The sequence below is a fragment of the Enhydra lutris genome, unplaced genomic scaffold, assembly GCF_002288905.1.
Source record: "Enhydra lutris kenyoni isolate GAN:26980312 unplaced genomic scaffold, ASM228890v2 scaffoldscaffold11, whole genome shotgun sequence".
Taxonomy (NCBI): domain Eukaryota; kingdom Metazoa; phylum Chordata; class Mammalia; order Carnivora; family Mustelidae; genus Enhydra; species Enhydra lutris.
In genome coordinates, this window is record NW_019154095.1 from 38,200,177 (window position 1) to 38,216,460 (window position 16,284).

Genomic DNA, 16,284 nt, shown 5'->3' on the forward strand with positions numbered 1-16,284 from the left:
AGAGCAACCCAAAACAGCTTACACTAAGCCCTGTCCCTTCGCAGGGGGAGGGCAACTCTGTCCAGGCAAAGACACCTGAGAATCAGCCCAGCAGGCCCCTCCTCCAAAAGATCAACCAGAAGAACAGGTGAATAGCAAGTTTATGGACTACACAGGACTGTTAAACTCATGCACTAGGGGAAAATAGTATACAGAATTTGAGGGTTTTTTCTCATGATTTGTTTATCTTTCAGTTTAAAATTTTCCATTTCTTTTTTTTCTTTTTTCCCTTTTCAACTAGTTTCTTATTTTAGCAACTCTTTGTTTTTAACTTTTTGTAACTTTCACTTTTTACATTTACATTTTATAGATATAGTCTTCATTTTTTGCTTCCGTTCACTATATATATATAGCTTTCTTTACAATGTTAGGATTTAGTGTCTTCTAACACAGAGACCAAAATATACACAGGACCAAGTGGATCACCCTGTTTTGTCCACCCTATGAGATTAGATTCTCCCTTCGCTTTTATTTTCTTTGCCTTCATTGTTGTTTTTTATTTTTCTCTTTTGTTTTTTTTTTCCTTTTCTTTTTTGGTTTTGAACTCTTCAGACTTGTGCAGTGTGCATTTTGCTTGGGTCATGGCTGATATTTTTGATAGAGCTCACTCATTCATCCATTCTTCTCTGGGCAAAAGGAGGAATTCACAACAAAAGAAAGAACCAGAAAGAATATTCTACGCCACAGATCTAATATATATGGATATAAGTAAAATGTCAGAAATGAAATTCAGGATAACAATTATAAAGGTACAAGCTGGGCTTGAAAAAAGCATAAAAGACACTAGAGAATCCCTTAGTGCAGAAGTGAGATGTAATCAGGCCAAAATTAAAAATGCTCTGAGATGCAGTCTAAATTGGATGCTTTAACAGCTAGGATAAATGAAGCAGAAAAGAGTGTAAGTGACATAGAAGACAAGTTGATGAAAAGGAAGGAAGCTGAGGAAAAGAGAGAAAAATAACTAATGGACTATGAGGGGAAGCTTCAAGATATCAGCAATGCCATAAAACAAAACAATATCAGAATTATTGGTGTGCTGAGGGAGAAGAGAGGGTCAGAAGGTATATTTGAGCAAATCATAGCTGAGAACTTCCCTAATCTGGGGAAGGAAACAGGAACTCATGTCCAAGACATGGAGAGGACCCCTCCCAAAGTCAATAAAAATAGATGAACATCCCAACATATAATAGTGAAGCTTGTAAATTTCAGAGATAAAGAGAAAATCCTGAAAGCAGCTCAAGACAAGAGATTCCTAACCTACAGTGATAGGAACATTAGACTGGCATCAGAAGTATCCAAAGAGAACTGGTAGGCCAGAAAGGGCTGGCATTATATATTCAGGGTACTAGGTGAGAAAAACATGCAGCCAACAATACTTTATCCAGCAAAGCTGTCAGTCAGAATGGAAGGAGAGATAAGAGCTTCCAGGACAGATATAAACTAGAAGAATATGTGAACACCAAGCCATCTCTGCAAGAAATACTAAGAAGGATCCTGTAAGCAAAGAGAGAGCCCAAGAGTAACATAAATCAGAAAGAAACAGAGACAATCTACAGAAACAGGGACTTTACAGGTAATACAATGGCACTAAATTCATATCTTTCAATAATTACTCTGAATATAAATGGGCTAAATGATCCAATCAAAAGACACAGGGTATCAGATTGGATAAAAAAGCAATACCCATCCATATGCTGTCTACAGAAGACTCATTTTAGACACCTTCAGCCTGAAAGTGAAGAGGTGAAGAAACATTTATCATGCAAACGAACCTCAAAAGAAAGCTGGGGTAGCAATCCTCATATCAGACAAATTAATTTTAAACCAAAGACTGTACTAAGAGATGAAGAGGGACATTTTATCATACTTAAAGGGTTTTCCCAACAAGAAGATCAACAATTATAAATATTTATGCTCCTAACTTTGGAGTAGCCAATTATATCAACCAATTAATAACCAAATTAAAGAAATACATTGATAGTAATACAATAATGGTAGGGAACATCAACAACACTCACAGCAATGGGCAGATCATCTAAGCAGAAGAAAAAGAAGGAAACAAAGGCTTTGAATGATACAATGGACCAGATGGACTTCATGGATATATACAGAGCATTACATCATAATGCAACAGAACACACATTCTTCTCGAGTGCATATGGAACTTTCCCCAGAACATATCACATACTGGGTCACAAATCAGGTCTCAACTGATACCAAAAGATTGGGATTATTTCATGCATATTTTCAGACCACAACGCTTTGAAGCTGGAACTCAATCACAAGAAGAAATTTGGAAGGAACATAACATGAAATGAATGGGTCAACCAGGAAATTAAAGAAAATTTTGAAAAATTCATGGAAACTAATGAAAATGGAAACACAACTGTTCAAAACCTTCGGGATATAGCAAAGGCAGCTCTAAGAGGGAAGTGCATCACAATACAAGCCTCTCTCAAAAAATTAGAAAAATATCAAATACACAAGCTAAACTTACATCTAAAGGAGCTGGAGAAAGAACAGCAAATAAAGCCTAAACCAAGCAGGAGAAGAGAAATAATAAGGATTAGAGCAGAAATCAATGAAATAGAAACCAAAACAGTAGAACAGATTAACAAAACTAGAAGCTGGTACTTTGAAAGAATTAATAAGAGTGATAAACCCCTAGCCAGACTTATCAAAAAGAAAAGAGAAAGGACCCAAATTAGTAAAATCATGAATGAAAAAGGAGTGATCATGACCAACACCAAGGAAATACAAACAATATTAAGAAAATATTATGAGAAACTACATACCAACAAATAAGGCAATCTGGAAGAAACGGATGTATTTCTAGAAATGCATAAACTACCAAAGCTGAAACAGGAAGAAATAAAAAAATTTGAACAGACCCATAACCAGGAAGGACATTGAAACAGGCATCAAAAACCTCCCAAAAAATAAGAGTCCAGGGCTAGGTGGCTTCCCAGGGGAACTCTACCAAACATATAAAGAAGAATTAATACCTATTACTGAAGCTGTTTTAAAAAAATAATAATACAAATGGAAGGAGAACTTCCAAACTCATTCTATGAGACCAGCAACCCAAAACCAGACAAAGACCCTATCAAAAAGGAGAATTACAGACTGATATCCCTGATGAACATGGATGCCAAAATACTCACTAAGATACTATCCAACAGAATCCAACAGCACATTAAAAGGATTATTCACCATGACCAAGTGAGATTTATTCCTGGGCTGCAAGGTTGGTTAAACATTCACAAATCATTCAACATGACAGATCACAGAAAGGACAAAGAAAGGACAAGAACCATGTGATCCTCTCAACAGATGCAGAAAAAGCATTTGACAAAATACAGCATCCTTTCTTGATTAAAACTCTCCACAGTGTAGGGATAGAGGGAACATATTTCAGTATCATAAAAGCCATCTACGAAAAGCCCACAGTGAATATCATTCTCAATGGAGAAAAACTGAGAACTTTTCCCCCAAGGTCAGGAACACAGCAGGGATGCCCACTGTCACCTCTGCTGTTCAGCATAGTACAAGAAGTCCTAGCCTCAGCAATCAGACAACAAAAAGAAATAAAAGGCATTCAAATTAGCAAAGAAGAAGTCAACTGACACTCATCACAGATGACATGATACTTTATGTGGGAAACCCAAAAGTCTCCACCCCAAAATTGCTAGAACTCATACAGCAATTCAGCAATGTGGCAGGATATAAAGTCAATGCACAGAAATCAGTTATACACTAACAATGAGACAGAAGAAAGAGAAATTAAGGAATCAATCCCATTCACAATTGCACCAAAATTCATAAGATACCTAGGAATAAACCTAACCGAAGTAGTCAAGGATCTGTACTCTAAAAACTACAGAACACTTATGAAAGAAATTGAGGAAGACACAAATAAATGGAAAAGCATTCAATCTCATGGATTGGAAGAATAAATATTGTTAAAATCTCTATGCTACCCAGAGCAATCTACACACTCAATGAAACCCCTATCAAAATACCATCAGCACTTTTCACAAAGCAGGAACAAATAATCCTAAAATCTGTATAGAACCAGAAAAGACCTCAAATAGCCAAAGGAATGTTGAATAAGAAAACCAAAGTTTTTACAATGCCATATTTCAAACTCTATTCCAAAGCTGTAATCATCAAGACAGTATGGTACTGGCACAAAAACAGACACATAGATCAATGGAACAGAATAGAGAACTCAGAAATGGACCCTTAGCTCTGTAGCCAGCTAATCTTCAACAAAGCAGGGAAGACTATCCAATGGATAAAGGACAGTCTCTTCAATAAGCAGCACTGGGAAAATTGGATAGCCACATGCAGAAGAATGAAATTGAAACTTTTTCTTACACCACACAAAAAGTTAAACTCAAAATGGATGAAAGACCTAACTATGAAACAGAAATCTATCAACATCCTAGAGTGGAACACAGGCAGCAACCTCTTTGACCTTGGCCACAACAATATATTTCTAGATGGGTCTCCAAAGGCAAGGGAAACAAAAGCAAAAATGAACTATTAGGACTTCATCAAGATAAAAACTTCTGCACAACAAAGGAAATAGTCAACAAAACTAGAAGGCAACCTACAGAATGGGAGAAGACGTTTGCAAATGACATATCAGATAAAGGACTAGTGCCCAAAATCTATGAAGAACTTATCAAACTCAACACCCAAAAAACAAAATCCAATCAAGAAATGGGCAGAAGACATGAACAGATATTTCTCCAAAAAAGACATACAAATGGCTAACAGACACATGAAAAAACTCTCCATATCACTTGGCATCAGGGAAATACAAATCAAAACCACAAAGAGATACCACCTTAAACCAGTCAGAATGGCTAAAATTAACAAGTCAGGAAACAGCAAATGTTGGCAAGGATGCAGAGAAAGGGGAACACTCTTTCACTGCTGGTGGTAATTCAAGCTGGTACAGCCACTCTGGAAATTGGTATGGAGGTTCCTCAAGAAGTTAAAAATAGAGATGCCCTATGACCCAGCAAATGCACTACTAGGTATTTACCCCAAAGATATAAATGTAGTGATCTGAAGGGGCACCTGCACTCCAATGTTCATAGCAGCAATGTCCACAATAACCAAACTGTAGAAAGAGCTGAAATGTCCACCAACAGATGAATGGATAAAGAAAATGTGGTATACAAAAGCAGGAAAAAATATCCAGTGGAAAAAAGATAGTCCCTTCAATAAATGGTGCTGGGAAATTAGACAGATATGTATAGAAGTATGAAACTCGACCATCCTCTTACACCATACACAAAGATAAACTCAAAATGGATGAATGACTTCATCATGAGACAGAAATCCATCAGAATCCTAGATGAGAACATAGGCAGTAACCTCTTCAACATCAGCCACAGCAACTTCTTTCAAGATGCATCTACAAAGGCAAGGGAAACAAAAGTGAAAATGAACTTTTGGGACTTCATCAAGATCAAAACCTTCTGCACAGCAAAGGAAACAGTCAACAAAACAAAGAACCAACCTACTGAATGGGAGAAGATATTTGCAAATGACACTACAGACAAAAGACTGATATCCAAGATATATAAAGAACTTCTTGGGGTGCCTTGGTGGCTCAGTGGGTTAAAATCTCTGCCTTTGGCTCAGGTCATGACCCCAGGGTCCTGGGATCAAGCCCCACATCGGGCTCTCTGCTTAGCAGGGAACCTGCTTCCTCCTTTCTCTCCCTCTGCCTGCCTCTCTGCATACTTGTGATCTCTGTTTGTCAAATAAATAAATTAAATCTTATAAAAAAGAACTTCTCAAACTCAACATCCAAAAAACAGATAATCAAGTCAAAAGATGGGCAGAAGACATACAAATGACTAATAGACACATGAAAAAATATTCATCATTATTAGCCATCAGGGAAATTCAAATCAAAACCACATTGAGATACCACCTTATATCAGTTAGAATGGCAAAACTTAACAAGATAGTAAACAACAAAGTGTTGAAGAGGATGTGGAGAAAGGGCAACCCTCTTACACTGTTGGTGGGAATGCAAGTTGGTGCAGCCACTTTGGAAAACAGTGTGGAGATTCTTCAAAAAATTAAAATTAAAAATAAAGTTATTCTATGACCCGGATATTGCACTACTGGATATTTACCCCAAAGATTCAGATGTAGTGAAAAGAAGAGCCACCTGTACCCCAATATTCATAGCAGCAATGTCCACAATGGCCAGACTGTGGAAAGGACAGAGATGCCCTTCAACAGATGAATGGATAAAGAAGATGTGTTTCATATATCTAATATACAATATACATAGATACAATGGAATATTACCCAGCCATCAGAAAGGATTTATACTTGCCATTTACATTAACATGGGTGAAACTGGGGAGTATTATGCTGAACAAAATAAGTCGAATTATCATATGGTTTCACTTATATGTGGAGTATGGGAAATAGCACAGAGGATCATGGGGTAAGGGAAGGAAAACTGAGGAGGAGATCATCAGAGAGGGAGAAAAACCATGAGAGACTCTTAAGTGTAGGAAATAAACTGAGGGTTGCTGGAGGGGTGGTGGATGGGGTAACTGGGTGATGGGCATTAAGGAGGGCATGTGATGTGATGAGCACTAGGTGTTATAAGCAATTAATGAGTTATTGAACACTACATCTGAAACTAATGATGTACTGTGTGTTGGCTAATTGAATTGAATTTAAATTTAATTTAATTTAAACTAAGTTAAATTAAATTTAAATTTAAAATAAAATAAATAATAAAATAAAAAATTAAGGATCATGCAGACCAGTACCTTTTTAAAGGATAAGTAAAAAATTACCAAATTTCCATTTTATCATATAAAAAACTTTAAAAAAATTTTTTAAACTTTTTAGTTTTAAAGATTAAAAAAACCCTATTTACTTACATCATTTCCTTTTTCAAAACAGATATGTCTATCCCAAAATAGTTAAGGGTGTGATCTCAAGATCAGTACAGTTCTTTTAAATTGTTCATTTTTCACTTCATGAATAATGCACTCTATTGTTCTTATTTTTCTTACTTTTCTCATTTTCCTAGGATAAGTGAAAACAGTTTCACAGTCTGGTCCCAATCTGCCCAATCATGCTTGGAAGCCATTGTTCTTGATACGCCTTGATCTCCTTCCCTATACATTCAAACATTCCTACTGAATTCTGACTATTATAACCTGTAGCAACCATTGTAAATCTAGTGATAGAAACTTCAGCCATTTGAAAGTTAGAAGGCCAGTGCAAAATAGGCAACATATTATCTTACACATACAAAGAATTAAAATGAGGAGGGAGGAAAAGGAGGGACAAAGTGACAAAAAGGGCACCTCTTGCCCCTTACATCCTCTTGGCCCACCTTCATCCCCGGTCTTTCCTGTGACAACCACCTTCATATATGGCAAATCCAATAGTGTCTTGCCTCCACTGAAATTCTTATCCTTGTTTTCTGCCCTCGCATCTCTGAGCTATGCTTGAGATGTCTGTGGAAACCCACGGGGCATGTGTATAAACATGCAAATACAGGGAGATAACTGCGTGGAGCAATCCTTAACCATCAGGGATTCAGGAGCTGGTAGGTTAAGTGCTCCTCTCTCTGCCTTTTAGGGTAATTCTGAGGCAGAGTTCATCACTCAGAGCAGTACTGAGTCCCAGTTGTCCACAGAGGTGACAGCTAACAGTGTACTCTTGTATTGGCTTTCTTTTATCCTTCAAGAACCCCAATTCTACTCCATGACATCACTTCCTAAAACAAGCAACCTGTATCCAAACTCTTGTCTCGGGCTGACAGTTGACACTAAAGGTAGGGTGGATAATACCTGCCATATAGTAACATCACAATAACTAACATCTTCACCAGTGGTGGACAAAAAGGAAACACAGATGAGTGATGTTTTGGCATGGGTAGAAGCAATAGTTTTTGAGTGGTATGGGAACATTGGTACTCATAATGCTTGCAGAGTTGGCTGACTATGATAAACCGTTTCAGAAGTCTTGGGGGGAAAAAAATGTTAGGTTCAGGTTAGCCCACTATAAACTCAAGGCTTCTTGGGAAAGTCAGACCTGCCCTGGCAGTGTTTAAAGACACCCTTATCTTCTGTAGCTGCAGAGTAGATCACAAGACCAGGATTTTGTTGGCAGGGTAACAGAGTATACAAAAGACCAAAGCACAAACTTAACAGGTCCCCTACACCAAGGCAGATTTCCAGAGAGGGATAAAGTGGGAGCCTGAAACCAACTAAGAGCATATTTTAGTAGATCATGCCAGATACTCCAGAACTCTCCAGGCCAGTGGAAACATCTCTCTCCTCCTTGCTAAAAGAAAGCAGCTTATCTTTTTTAGGAGATTCTTAAAAGATTACCTCCCAGCCCCCCCTGCTGACTCCCAACCAATAACCAAGGTCAAGTTGCAACACACTCTTAGTAAAGAAATATAGTCCCTCCTCTGGGAAGAATAGTGTTTACACAAGAAGTTTTGTGGGAGCTGACTAAGATGTACTGGTAAAAAAGAAAACAGCACCTATGGGAATGAATCTTCAGATGCCTGAACCAGAGGCACATGGGTGGCTCAGTCAAAGAGTTGCACTCTTCATTTCAGCTCATGTCATGATGTTAGGGTTGTGGGATCGAGCCCTACCTTGAGCTCCATTCTCTCAGTGAGTCTGCTTGAGATTATCTTCCCTCCCTCTCCCTTTGCTCTTCCCCTGCTCTCTCTCTCTCTCAAATAAATAAATAAATCCGGGAGGGGGGAGAGACGCTTGAATGAGGAAGGGTGGAATAAGAGATGTTTAATGGAAAATATATTAATTTAAGAGATGTCACCCATGAATTGGAGTTTAACAACCTAGTAAAGACATCTTGAGATGGTCCTACTATATTGTTGCAATGGCTCCTTAAAGTTTAGACAGGACCATAGCAAAGAGAGCAGAGATGCTGGAACTGCCTTGGCAGAATATTGAGGAAGGACTCAGAAGACTAATGGTGATGGGCATATTAGAATGGATTTATGTGACTCCAAAGAACTTACCACTTGCCTGTGTTCCTCAGGAAGACCCAGAGAACATTCTCTTCCTACAAAAACTTTCAATCATACATTTCTTCGGTTAAAAAAAAAAATCACTGGTGAGACAACAATAGCCTCTATTGTAGACAGGATATAATGCCACCATGTAGTAAAATAGAGACGGTGGGATTCTGGAATGACAGAAGCCGCATGGTGGACATAATGGTGGGCAAGTCTGCAGTGACAACCAGGTGGCTTAACCCACAGGAATCTGTGGCAATAACAAATAGACAATGGTATTTCTGGGGCAAAAAATATGAGTAGTCAACTTGAGTGTTACTTGACTCATATAACAAAAAACGAACAAAAACCACAAGCGTTGACACCAGATGCCACAGTGTAAATTTTCAATCCCACACCAGTTTTCATATCTAAGCCACTTAGTTGTCAAGAAAGTACTCTGCCATGACAACTCAAGCATATATGATATTCTTTTCCCCCATCTTTCTCCCAAAAGAGCTGTGGCCACTTACCAGAGTATCTGGGAATTGAGAAAAGGAGAGTAACCAAATCCTTGGAATACAACTAAATGCAGCATCTGAGCCAACATGGAAACCAGGGCCCCAAAATACCATTATGGCCTCTCTTTCAGAATGAGAGCTTATCAAGGTCAGATGATATCTGTAGCCTTCGCCAGGTTCATCTCACAGGGAAGATATGGTTAATTCTTTGGCCACTGAGTACATAAATGTGATGCGTATATGCAAAATTGACAGGACCCTCATGTGGCTTCCCTGTCCAGTGAAGTAATAGCTATTTTGTTAAGAAGGACCAAGTAGAAGTTCCTGAAACTGTTCCCACGCTGACCAAGAATGTAAATCAAAGGCAAAACTTCATGTCAGGAGGAATTATGAAGATTGGCATCACCATCAAATACATAAAGGATGCAAAGAGGTGGTTGTCACCATATCCCCATAATTTACTTATATGGCCCATACAGAAATAAGATGGATTAAGCAAATGACAATACCCTGCTGTAAATTTAAACAACTAGTAGACTAAATTAAACCTACTGGTGGTGATATCTTCACTGGGACAGATTAATACAGCCTCTGGAACATGATTTAACAAATGCAATCTTTTAAACCCTAGCTGAAAAGAAGATGAAAAGCAATTTGCTTCTACACAGGATAACAGCAGCATACACACACTGTCATACCTCATAACATCATTAAATCCTTGGTGTACTATGGTATATTGCAAGACAAGACAGCATGAACCTAAATATAAGGCAATATTTTGTCTCAAAGCATCCCTTAGAAAAAAAAGGAAGTTGGCTTCATTCAACTCCTTAAGAAGTCCTTCATATTACATGGTACTCTTTCAATGACTTTATTTTGAATAACACAGTACTGATTAGAGAAGACACATAAGCCAGAAGAGATCCCATTAATGCTGGTTTTTGATGGCCACAAGTCAACTGATAGGATAAGCAACAACAAGCGTCCTTTAAAACCCTTTTAATAAAAAAAATAATAAAATAAAATAAAACCCTTCTAATAATTATAATTATACTATATAATAGTTATATACATATATTTGACCTGTCAGTTTTCATGAGAATGTAAGCTCCAAGAAAACAAGAACTTGTTCATCTACATATTTCTGCACCCACAACAGTGCCCAGCACATAGAAAATAAGTATTTGAGGAGTGAATAAACAAATTCTTGGAGTCATGAACTCAAAATTGCAAATGTTGAAAGTTGATGACCTCCTAAAGATCATTTTAAAAACAAAAGAAATGATGGGATGCATGGTTCAGTCAGCTGAGCAGCCAACTATTGATTTCTGCTCGGGTCATGATCTCAGGGTGGAGGTTGAGCCCTGCCTCAGGCTCCACTTGCACTTGGCATGGAATCTGCTTCTCTCTCTTTTTCCTTCTCCCTTTCCCTCTCCTCCGACTCATGCTCACGAGAGCTTACTCTCTCTCTCTTTCTAAAATAAATGACTAAATCTTTTGAAAAAAAACACACAAAAGAAATGAAGACTTGTTTTAGACAAAAACTGTTTGTGAATGTTCATAGCAGATTTATTTATAAAAGCCAAATTTTAGAAATGACCCAGATGTCCTTCAATGGGTAAATGGTTAAATAGACTGTGACAAATCCACAGTATACATAGTATACAGTACAACTCAACAGTAAAAAGGAACAAACTGTTGATACAGATGATAGTTTTGATGGATCTCAAGGGAATTATGCTGAGTGAAAAAAAGCCAACCCCAAAAGTTTATACATGTATGATTCCATTTATGTAACATTCTTGAAGTAACAAAATTATGGAAATGGAGAGTAGATTATTGGTTGCCAGAGGTTAGGAATGGGTGGTGGAAGGTGGGTGTGGCTATTAAAGAACAACCAGAGGATTCTTGTGGTGACAGAACTGTCCTGTAGTTAGACAGTGACAGTAGACACACAAACTTAAATATGTAATAAAACTGTATAGAGGTAAACACACAAACACACATGAGTACATGCAAAACTTGGGAGATCTGAGTAAGCTCAGTAGATTGTATCAGTGTCAATTTTCTGATTATAATATTATACTATAGTTTTGCAAAATGTTACCATTTTGGAGGAAACTGGGTAAAGAGACACAGGATCCTTCTGCATCATTTCTTAAAACTGTGTGCAACTGTACAATTATCCCAAAGTGAAAGAGGATTTCAACTATTCCATTTTGACCTCAGTTTGTACTTTCTAAATGATTAAATTCTTCTTTCCAGCTTATATCTTAACTCATGCAAAGCATCCAGGTGATGGGAACTAAACTGTCCCCTCAAGCAATAAGGACTGCCTATAGCCAGGAAAACGCCTAGCAATTGACCCTAAGACAATGATGGACCTGACCTGCCTGCCCACCAGCATGTACTCACCAATCTTTTCCCCACATTTTCCTTAGATAAACCTGGAAGTATTTTCAGCACTTTGGAGACAATCTTTGAGATTGTCTGAGACAGTCTGCTGTCTTCCTGTTGTTGGGCTCACTGAAATAAATTCCTTTCTGGTTTCACTACAACTCTTCTCTCCATCTTTAGATGTTGTCAGACACAAGTGGCCAAACCTGGTGTATTTGGGACCCCTGAAACTAGGGGCTCTTGCACTCTTGGGCTCTGCTACAAATTTTTTTTTAATTAATAGAAAACAATATAACAAGTAGTTAGATGGTAGAAATCACAAATGTGTAAAGGACCATGAGCCATACCAGTATGTGAATGAGAAACTGTAGCCTGGATAAAATTTCCAGGGATAGCATCATACTCAGATTCAAAAGTACCATATCTCAAAAAACAAAATGAAAGTAAAATTATATGCTCCTGAAAACTGTGTTAGATAACTAAAAAAAATTATTCTAGTTGATGACATTGCCACTTACAAAAAATCTGAATAAAATTATTTCTGAAAGAGTGAGAATTGAATAAAATACTACTTTTGAATCTAGTATATGCAATTTAAAATGTCTAAAACCAAATAAACTATTACAGGTAGACATTTGACTATTTCATTTACTTTCCTAAAAACATACTCGAGTTTTTATAATTTTTTTTTATGAAATGAGAAAATTACCTTATGTTCCAAATGGCCCATATATTTAAATGAAGGGAATATTATCCATGTGAAAAATTAGGCTAAAAGGAATTGTGTGAGTGTTTACTACCACAAAGTATTAAGGGGCAGAACGAGAATTAGAACCCAGATCAGCTTGATTCTAGACACGGAAAGGCTCTTATGGGCTTTTAAGTTCTCAACCTCCAAAACTTGATCATGACATTCTACAAATCATCCCTCAATGACAACCCAAACTCACTTCCTCCTATCCATCTGTTGAGCAGCAATGCAACCTAATTTCAGTCCTCTTAGCGTACTATGTGAGTTTTGAGCTGCTTTTCATAGTGTTATACATGTTTCCCATGCATACTTTATTTTGAACTACACAACCTTTGAATATAGGATTAAAATTTTTAAATATTGTGAATTGCACATAAAATCATTAGTGTCTGATATGACTCAAACAAACCAAACCTAACTGAAGACCCTCCTCAATGTCTCCCTCTGGAGGCCCAATAAAGAATTTTATTTTTTGGCTTCCTTGAAAGTGAAGACAATGGGTGCCATAGGAAGGGTCCACAATTTGTCTGTGCATGGCCAGATAGCAAATATTTTAGGATCTGCAGACCATATAATCTCTGTTGCAATTACTCAACTCCGCTTGGTGGCACAAAAGCAGCCATAGATGACACATAAATGAATGAGTGTGACTGTGATTCAGTAAGACTTATTTATGGATGTTGAAATTTGAAATCCATATATTTTTTACATGTCAGGAAACGTGATTCTTTAAAAATTGTTTCAATCACTTAAAAATAGAAATGCCATTTGTAGCTCACAGACCATGTAATGGAGGATAGTTGGAAGAAAGGCAGGCAGGGGCAAGGGGCCCTGTCCCAAGAGGAAACTAACCTTAAAAGGAAAAGACCTCATCCTGTTATTCTATGCCACCCTGAAAGGAGCCCTCCACTCTTTCTAACCTAAACAACTCCCTGATAGGTAGATGAGCACCTAGACAAAAATCTGATTGGGTGACAGGCACAGGGAGGGTTAATCAGACTAAAACAGCCTGCCAACAATCTCATAAAACCCCCTTAGACTTAGAAACTCCAACAGCAAACCTCTTGGGTCCCCTCCCTCTTTGGGAGCTTTGTACTATCACTCAATAAACTTTGCTTTGCTGCCCACCCCCCTTTGTCTGAACTACCTCTTCATTATTCAAAGCTGCATGACCAAGAACCATGGGCACTAAAGGAAAAGAAATCTCGAAACACACATAAAAACAGGTGGTAAACCAAATTGGCCTCTAACTGTAGTTCTTGGGCCATTAATGTAGGAGAAAGAACACTGGAGTTGGGGGTGAGAAGCCCTGATTTAGAGAACTGCTGTTGTCACTTGTGTAACATGTGACATCAGACAAATCAAGTGAGTTCAGATAAACTCTCAGGATCTTGATTTGCTAATCTAAAAAATAAACCATTGGATTAAATTAACCTTAAAAGCCATGTCAGCTTTAAAAACTATATTGACCTTCTGTTTTCAGCAATACGGCAGACTAGATGAACTAAAAATGCCTCACAATGTGAAAATACATTGAAATACTAAATAAAATAAAATATTTTTTTAAAAACTATGAGCTAGGGGCGCCTGGGTGGCTCATTGGGTTAAGCATCTGCCTTTGGCTCAAGTCATGATCCCAGGGTCCTGGAATCGAGCCCTGCATTGAGCTCTCTGCTCAGCAGGGAGCCTGCTTCCTCCTCTCTCTCTGCTGCCTCTCTGCCTACTTGTGATCTCTCTCTGTCAAATAAATAAATAAAACCTTTAAAAAAAAAAGCAAAAACAAAACTATGAGCTAGCAAGAGCATAAGGGAGTTCCTCAGAGGTAAAAAAGGTATAAACTTCTAGTTATAAGGTAAATAAGTACCAGAGATAAATTGTTCAGCATGAAAACTATAACTAACTGTTGTATAATATATGCATAACCATATATAGTACATATAACTTATACTGCTTATAATATATAGGAAAGTTATTAAGAGAGCAAATCCTGGGGTGCCTGGGTGGCTCAGTCTGTTGAGCAGCAACTCTTGGTTTTGGCTCAGGTCATGGTCTCAGGTCATAAAACTGAGCCCCACATCAGGCCCTGTGCTCAGCAGGGAGTCTGCTTGGAATTTTCTTTCTCTCCCTCTGGCCCTCCCCACCTTCCCTCTCTTTCTCTCTCTCTCACTCTCATTCTCTAAAGTAAATTTTTTTAAAAAGAGTGAGAAAATAAATTCCCTGAGTTCTCATTACAAAGAGAGGATGTCTTTTTTTCTTTTTTCTTTTTATTGTATCTATGTGAGAAGATGGATGTTAGCTGAACCTAATGCAATAATCATTTTACAATATATGTAAATCAAAACATCACTCTGTATACTTTAAACATACACAGTGAATTATGTTAATTATTTCTCAGTAAAACTGGCAGGGGGGAAAGGTTGTATTTAGGTTTGTTTAGCTTGTGTTATTAAATATTCCCAAAAGTATACAATTCCCCAAAACTGTAAGTATTAGTGATAAAAATAACTTTATAAGATCCAACAAAATAAATGTTATGTATTAAAGGATATCAACCCAGCAGTTTGACTTTTACTTCAAGATAATTTCATGAGGAAGAAATCACAAATAATATTGACATATCTCAATTACCAAAAGATTTATATGTGAAAGGGGAATACTTAGTCGTTTCATTTGATGTAGAAACATTTAATTAATATTAAGTATGATTTAATCTTGTATTATCCTAATAATATCATCTTTTTTAGTAAACAAAAAGTGTTTGTATAAAGTGCAATTAACTCAAAGTTTTGTTACTCAAGGAAGATAAGCAAATTTTCATCCACCAAAAATATATTAGATGAATTTTTTTAACATCAGAATTTGCTGATATTCAAGCTCCTTTACTTTGCCTGTCTTCTCTGTCTAGCAACCTGCTTTGTGTTACTTTTCCAGAGGGTACTTTGTACTTATGAAAAGTAAGAGAACACCAAATGATATTCTTCATATAATTTTAGTACTTGTCTTGGTATTCTCAACATAAAACCATACTAACACCAATTATAAAACAATGTATAAGATGAATGACAAACTTCAGAGAAAATTATCTGTAAAAGAAATAAATAGGCAATTCAAAGAAGTATGTATTTTATATGTATATTAACCCTTTATCTAATAAATATAAAAAATACTCCCCTGCACTACTATAAAAAAGATGAAAATTAAAATAACAATGAGATACTGCTATTCACCTGTTTTGTTGGAAAAATTTAAAAATTCCCGTCATCATTCCAAAATATGAAGAAAATGCCTTTTCACATGCTACAAGTGGAAAGGTAAAATGGTACATAGATTCTGCAGTATTATTTGGCTATACATTGAAATAAGTAAGAGCAATTTCACTCTACCCAAGTCAGCCCTTTTCCCAAGCAAACCCAGCTAGTGCCAAGAGAGATCTCACTCCTCCCTGGGAAAGGGGCAAGAGATTGGGGTAAACATCCAAGGTCCCCCAGGTTCCTATGCACTCCTGGCTTTTAGGGCACTTTCCAAGGGCTACTTTCTGT